The sequence below is a fragment of the Plectropomus leopardus genome, chromosome 15, assembly GCF_026936395.1.
Source record: "Plectropomus leopardus strain MGB_pleo_1.0 chromosome 15, ASM2693639v1, whole genome shotgun sequence".
Lineage (NCBI taxonomy): Eukaryota > Metazoa > Chordata > Actinopteri > Perciformes > Serranidae > Plectropomus > Plectropomus leopardus.
In genome coordinates, this window is record NC_142190.1 from 9,468,415 (window position 1) to 9,476,821 (window position 8,407).

Below are 8,407 nucleotides of genomic sequence, written 5' to 3' on the forward strand. Positions count from 1 at the left end.
ACTTTTTTTGGCATATATACACAACAGGCAAGCCACTCCTTTGGACTAAACAGGTGTCATTCTGGAGTCTGGTATCTTGCTATGATTAAATACATCAATAGTTGCTGCTTTGCAGTTATGTCTTTGGACTGTCATGTTTTTAAAATCAGTTAAGATATGGAAATCCTCTACAGTGCACCAGGGATTAGCGAAGAAATTTGTTGCGCTTCACAAATGAGACAAGAAAGCAGTTTAAACATTTATGGGGATTAATTAAAGGGTATGTCTTTCTAAACTGAAGGAACAAAGTAACCATATAAAGAGCACAAACTACCAATTTGAAAGAAAAATTAACCCTTTGAAAACACTTTTCACAACCTTAACCTGTCCTATGCCTTTATTGCATAGGACAGGTTAAACTTGAAAGGGGAAGAGAGGGATAGAGGATGACATGCAGCAAAGGGCTGCAGACCGGAATCAAACCCACAGCTGCTGCAACAAGGACACAGCCTCTGTACATGGGGTGCCCACTCTAGCAGGTGAGCTAATGGATGCCCCAGTTTTTGTTTTTGACTAATTTTTAAGGTAATTTTCTTTTACTTTTGACTTATCTCTTGCAAATGTTTGGATCATTTCCACTTTAATGCTCATTGCCGTCTTCCCATGTTTTAAAAGAAATCGGGGCACCTGGTGGCTCAGTGGATAGAGCGGTGCCCCATGTGCAGAGGCTAGTTTGTGTCCAACCTCGGCCCTTTGCTGCATGTCTCCGCCTCTCTCTCTGCCCTTTTCACGCTCACACCTATCTATTAAAGGCAATAAAAGCCCCCCCCTCACACACACACACACACACACAAAAAAAGAAATAAATCCAATTTGCTCAGGTTTCAAAGAGTTGAAAATGAATTTTAAGCCTAAAGTTTATTGTTCAACAAAATTTGTGATTTCATAAAACCATATACATCCAGTGGCCATCAGATAACCTGCAGTCTTCCACAGTCTGATGTGGTGGTTGCTGCTTGGCTTTGCAAGTGCAAAATTATATAATTTCTACTTAAAGCAGTAACAAAGTTTTAGCATCAGTGCACCCGTCTGTCACAATCAGCACAGTGCTGCTTCACTGGTGCCAAATCTAACTTCCGGCCATGCAGATGGAGCCAAAAGACACACTGTTCAGGTTGAGTCTTGTTTTGTTTAACTGACACACCCAAGGTGCACACAAATCTTTTCTACAGGGCTCTTTGAGTGTTTGCCACTGATTTAATATTTTTCACATCCCTGCCTTTCTTAATTACTGCATATTTCTTACAGAGATCAATGAATCTGTGAATGTCAGCGGGTTACGAACCTCACAGACCATCTAATGCTCATTCCTGCTGCTGCCCTGGCAGAGGTGCTCACGACTGTCAACTCCTCCGTGTAACTCCTCGTCTTTTGATCCGAAATGAAGCTCTAGTGACTTTGAAAGCAGCGGCAGGTAAAACAGGGAGAAGAAATGAAAGCGACACAGGAAAAAAGATGGAAACTACAGTTGATTTTAAAGCAGCAGAAGGAGGCAGCATTAATTAGGGAGATGTGACCTGAGTGCTTCTCACAGCTCCCATCTATTTCCTCCGGACGCCAGTCACTTGAGATGTCTTATGCTTTTTGGGAAGCTGCCAAATGCTGTGAGGATAAATGAAACATTTAGGGCTTGATTGAGTCCCTGAACAATGTACAAATACCCTCCGCACACTGCAAGGTCCCGCTGAGAGTGGAGCAGTCAGTACATCCAACAAATGCAATAAGATGAAAAAGTTATTGATTCCTAATGTGGGGAAATAGTTTGTTGCAATGGTTACAGTAATGTGATACAGCAGGGGATGAAAGGATATGAAAGCTGCCTAGAAACATTACTACTAAAAGAAATGACAACCAAAAAAAAAACATGTCATAAACAGCTGAGAGTCATATAAACTACAGCTGAGACTTGGGACATGTAACAGCATTGATGTTATTATGGTTAGCAAATGTTAGCACGAGGGCTACTGGTCATCTTCACTGGTCTCACGACTCGATTTAAATATGATTATCTTATAATTATCCTCAATTTGAGAATGTGAGTTCTCCCACACCCCCACAATTTAATGCAACATTGCTACCATATGGCGCTGGTTGCTACCAGGAGGTTCTCTTGAACTGTAGAACTTCATTGTCCAGCTGCAGCCAGAAAATCAACAACAAGTGCAATGCTTCCCCTCAAATTTTTTCAGGCCCAGTGCTACACCCTGAAAACACTCTTAACAGATGCCACACCTGGGATGATTTACTGCCGTGCTTGGCTTCAGTCCGATGGCACAGGGGACCAGCAATTTAATTATTTGCGTTAAAAAATCTTTTTCACCCTGTATTCAAGTTTTTAAAAATGTATCCTACCTTTGTTATATACATATATATATATATAAAACAGCATAACTTATTCTATAGCTGGCTACAGCTATAGGAAAACCTGCTGTTTGTCTTTCTCTGTCACTTTGCTGGGCTGTCAGTCTGTTCCAATAGATCTTTTGATCAGCTGTGTGATCAGCCAGGTGTGTTTTTTTCTTTCTTAGGGCTACTGTTTTGTTAGTTGTTGAAAACAGGGAAAATTGGGAGGGTTGGCAAGTATGCTTCAGCCTCCGAATGGGAAAAATACAGTGTACTTCACCGTCCTACGCAAACCTCACAAACGTTTAGGCCGAGCAGGGGGTCTTGTTGGCCTGGCGCACCACCAGACCTGTAACATTGTAGGCATAACATTGAATGTTATGTGGCTATAATGGATTATGGGCTGTCACTGCATCAATGCAGAATCGTCCACGTCGACATTGCGTTCTTATAAACAATTAACTTCAACACCCCTAGTTAGCACGCCAAAATGTTAAACTAAGATAACACCCTTGGTAGGAGTATAGTTGAGCATAGTCAGTTCATTAGGTCATTAAATGGTCGTTAGCAGTTGTTATAAGCATCATAAAAATGGGTTCAAAGGGTCCAGCCACACCTATCAGTAGGTTCAGAAGGCCATTATCATGCCAAGAAATGTCTGTTTGCGTCTGTTTGGCTGTTACATCGTGTATAGGTAGTTGCAACCATACAGACGCCTAGAAACCACACTATATCATTGTGTACTCTGTAGTACCACATTACATCACAGACTCCATACATACAGTAAGCTAACTTATGAACACTAACTTATTGCCAATGAGTCATCAATGTCCCGACTGTCCATGACCTTTAATGTTTTTCTTTAAGCTGCAAGGACACTGAAAGATGAACAGGTAGAACATGAAGACGACACATAGAGGCTACAGTATAACAGCGAGTCGGAGCTGCTGCTGATGAACAATCACCATCTGAAACAGTTAGCTGCTTTCATAGGAGTGAAGCTCTGGGTATGGTTGTATCCTGCAGGCTTGAAAAATGAGCGTGCACCTGGAAGGTTGCCAGTTGAAATCCCCAGACTGCCAGAGAGGGTCTGGGAGGAGAAAGTGAATGACTAGTGCTTTTTTGTGTTTGTACAGCAGACAATACAAATAAAGCTTAGGATGAATTGGACCTACTGTGAAATTTGATTGGGATGAATGGACCTTGATGTTCTTTCTCTCTGTCCCCAATCTCTTTTAATTTACTGGTGTTGTGGAGGATATGGTTCTCATCATTAATCAGCAAGACAAATGAATCCCCAGCTGCCTCGGTGTGAGAGAGAGCGCAAGGAACGGAGAGGGAGAGGAAGAGAGGTGGAAGAGGAAAGGAAGGGGCGGGGTATATAAATCAAGTCTGCTTTGATTAATTCACCTTGGTCTAGAGGACATGGCTAATAAGATCCATTAGGTTGATATTCAGGATTCTCATGTATTGTGCTAAATGTCAATAAAAAAAGAGGCTAGATCATTCAAAATGGTTAATTATAGTGGGGGCTACTGAAAGTCCCGATGCCAATTAGTAATGTTCAACTCAAATTACAATCATTTAGAGCAGCTAATTATCTTATAGAGGCTCTGCTTTTTTGAGTGGTGTTGGTAAAAATCACCAATCACGTAATGGATAAACAAAAGAAACATTAAGTGCTGAAAGCAGAATTTGGACACGTGATAATCAATATATTACTTCCTGTTTGGAGGATTTGTTGAAATCAGAGTTGGCCCCATTTGACAGGGGAAACTGGATCCTGTACTCCTTAAATTTGGCACACACATCATATTATTCAATATTTTTGTCACCATGTTCCTTTCAATGCTACATTTTCTGTATGGAGGAGCTGCGTCTGACAGGCTGTAATTGTGCATTTCCCAGTGTGGCCACAGGAAGGCTCTCTAGCACCTGTTTCAGAAGCCACAGAGGGAGAGGCACCTTACATGGGAGTCAGAATTAGGGCTGCAACATTTGAGCAAAAAATTTGCATTTCTCCAAGATAACACCGCCATACAAAACAAGAAGTCCAATTCTACACACAGTTTCTAAAATCCTTTTTCGTCTTTTTTTTGCTTCTTTCAATAAAGAACAGTGAAGAAAGACAGATATGCACCTTCAAACCTAACACAATATTCAGCTAGTTCAATTCCTCTGAGGTAGTTACCTGAAATGTCCAGCCCTATCAATTGAAAGGTCAATATGAGCTCAGCAAGATGAATATAAACCATTTTTACTCATGTGGACTACCAGACACAGCCATGATTTGAAGAGAAAATCATTTCTGAATTTCCCCTTACGTTAGAGGCACACATGTGACTGGGAGCACAAGTTATACAAGACAGGAAGATGTAAAGTATGCAGAAAAAAAAAGAAAAGAAAAATGTTACACATGAAAAATGAGAGCCAGCATTAATAATGACATGCAAAATTAAAATCATTTATGGGATGATAAACAACCCCAACATTTGCTTTTAATTAAAACAATGTACAGTGTGTATATTTTATCTTCACAGCAAATTATTATTTGGGTTGTTTATATATTTAATGTCTGGCGTGATGCCAGTATTTCTGGAGGGCAAAAAAGCAATACAAAGCAAAACTGAAAAGTTGATTAAAATAAAGAAAATTAACTTTACGCTGGAACAGCAATTAAGAGGTAAAGGGAAAATTGTAATTAATAGAAAATAAGTATTAACACACGAAAAAAAGAAAAAAAAATATCCTACATCCATATCATAGAACCAAATCAAACAGCATTATCCATGTGTGGTTCAATAAAAGGGCAGTAATAAATCTTGAGCTTTATAGCTTATATGTGCACTTTTGGGGGAATAAATGAGCGGTCAGAGCTGAATTTATTGACCTTGTTGTCACTGCTGTTACTGATGTCCAGGCCCATTTGGCTAATCATGCTAATGCGTGAAATTCCATCCAAGATTAATGTGGACGATAGATTAGTTCAGATACAGCAGTCAACTTCCCCGAGCTCTAAACCCCCAGGACAACTTGACAGCTGACCTGCTGTTGAGTCAAGGTTTGACCTGAGGTTGAGATATTACACGTCTAATGCCCCGGCTTCACAAGCATGGCTCTGGGCTTCCTCTTTGTACCCTACAGCAACAAAAAAACCTTTTAACATGAATGGGTGGTTTGATCCCAGTTCAGTAAAGGTCTTCATGGAACAAAAACTTCCTCTAAAGAAGCCCCGACCCCTGGGACCACATCATGTAAAGCCCCATAGACACACAAAGATATATTAAACCTAACGGCGAGAAAGACCCAAACGTGGTGAGGCCTTGAATGACGTGAACGCAGCTCAAACACACAGGTGGTAAAAATGAACTACAGCCTTATGTCCACCTTTCTGACCAGTGACCAAAACCCTGAAGCGTTATTTAAACCTTCAGGAAGAAGCGCATGTGTGAGTTTAGATCATTACTTCGAACATGCTAAATGAAAAAGGAGAATAAGTAAGAAAAACGACTCCACAACGCCCATTGGACATATTCAGTAAAAAACGCAAGCATTTCATGTCTGAAAAGGAGGAAAAGGAGGTGAATATTTATCAAATCCTACCCCTTTCAATTTTATAAAAAAACAACTAAATTTAAAACAGGAATATTCCCAGTTTCTGCCTCAATATTCACCATACACGCCTTGACCCAATGAAACAAGAATTAAGACAAAACAAGATCAGATCAATCTGAATAAATGCGCACACACACACACACACACACACACACCACACAACAAAGAAAACACATCAATACAGAAACAAAGTCAGCTATCAAAAGCAAAGCTACAAATCTTGTCCCCTGTCTTACTGTGCCTTTTTTCTCTGTTCTACCATCTCGAATCCCTCAATATATTGTTTTTGAAAACATATTAAAATACGCTAAATGTTTTCAATCTCACATTATCATGTAAACTGTCTTTCATTTGAAGAAACTTTTAGAAACTACAAGGTAATATATGATTTTTAGCTCTGTACATGATTTAAACCATTTTAAAATCAACCAGATCTTTGAATTGGAGTGCTTTTCGTGCAGAGTCGAACACAACACACAAAGCAATCACATTTAACAGATGTACATAAATGTTTTGTTGCTGCTGCTGCACCAACAGTCAGACACACTATCAATGAGGACTTTGAAATGTTGCCACAAAGCTAAGTTTGGATAATTACTTGGACCATATTTTTACAGGTATAGGCATCAGTTATTTCAGTTATGACACCGTGCAATCACAAAGTTAATTGCTGAGATCTCACAATACAGCAGCGTTTCTAAAAATAGGCCCAACATGTCAACAGTGAGACAATCAGACAAAACAACTCCACAGGATAGTCGGATGTAGTTGGAGGATAAACAAAAGCAAACAGTACAATTAAGAGCCAAACTGTCTGCCGTAAAGGTCCATCATAGTTTACAGACCGATTTCCAACTTTGGCCTCACCATAGTTTTATGATTTGAAAAGTAATGTCTCTGATAAGCCTCTTCACTGAGGACTGCAAACACTGAAAGGTTGAAAACGGGAAATTAATTTATATATTTTCTGATAAATATGTGAAATGTTTTTTTTGCTGGCCCCTGGTCTTCTGTAATTTTTCAAATTAGCCGTCCAGGTAAAGCAAGCAGAGTATCTACTTGCTTTCAGATACTTGGTGTGTTTGACTAACTGGCTCGTTTAACCCTTTAAATCCTGACATCAGTTTTCTTGTGCTGCTTTCAGACACTTTTCACAAACATTTCAGCTCCTCAAATGTGAGATGATGAGAGGCAATAGGAAACTTGGAAGAAATATCCTGCAAATTGCAAGAAATACTACTGAAAGACTCATGAAAGGTGACAAAAAAATGACAATGATTCGAAAAATATGAAAAAAAGTGGGAAAAATATCAAGTTGTATTTATAACCTTTAGAAATATATATGTATATATAATTTTCCATTTTGAGCATTTTTTTCAGTTCATTTCCTTGTTTGTTTGATTTTGTTTTTTGCTTTTTTTCTATTTTTGCTAATTTTCTTGTAACATTTTATTAATGTCTTGCAATTTTTTGGGTCACTTCTTGTTAAAATTGTTCATTGTCTTCCATGTTTTTGAAAGAAATCAAGCCAATTTGCAAAGTTTCAAAGGGTTAAACCATCAGATTATCTGACTGCTTGTACTTCTTTCTCTATGGGGTTTTACTGTAGTAACGTAAAAGTGATCCCAGGTATTAAAAAAAGACAAAAAAACCCAACCAACCAATCCAACAAGCTAAAAGACCCAAGCAGCAAACTGTCCAAAAAGCAATGGACTGCCTGAGAGAAGAACCAAAACAGCAGTCAGTGTTGCAAACGTCCACAGCTGAACAACTCTTACCTGAGCCGACTTCAGTAGATCAGCTCAGCAACTTCTCATGAGGCCTGGATCCATGCTTACAAACACAAACAAAAAGCAAACATCAGTCAGCGCTAAAATCATGAGCTGCTTTCCACTTCCACATCTCCACTACCTCCCACCATTAGCACCACCTTAAACCTGCTTAAGCCAGCACACACAGTCTTACCTGATCAAGACTGAGGAGGACAAACAATCCTCATGGCAGCACTGAACCTGCAGTGAACCACAGCAGCCAACAACAGCAGCAACACTGCAGAAAACAGGAAGTGACATCACACTAGACAAAATCAGCAGGGGCACGTTCAACCTCAAAATGTTGGGCATTGTTTTGTTAAGTTCCTTGATTAAATTACTATTATTACTATTTCTTTCAAATGGTGTGCAACAGGCGTTGAGATTTCTTTTCTCTCATTTGGTGTGTATGTCAATAGTGTTTTTTTTTTAATTTTTAAAAATATATTTTTTATTTGTTTTTTTGGTTTTTTTTAGTTTTTAATTTACACTTGTTTTGACAATGCAAATATATATTTCCTATGCTAATAAAGCCCTTCCAATTCAATTAAATTGATTTAAACCCCACTGTATTAAAAAGTGCGTGTGCTTAAGACAAC

General features: G+C 39.0%; 1 protein-coding gene across 1 annotated transcript in view; it reads right to left on the reverse strand.

Moving 5' to 3' along the window:
• The window catches only part of sc5d (sterol-C5-desaturase), a 29,267-nt gene extending 21,437 nt beyond the window's left edge, over window positions 1-7,830 (reverse strand). The window contains exon 1 of the mRNA XM_088088068.1: window positions 7,776-7,830. The gene's annotated coding sequence lies outside the window, so the exon portion shown is untranslated. The remainder of the gene's footprint in view (window positions 1-7,775) is intronic.
• Window positions 7,831-8,407: the final 577 nt, after the last annotated feature.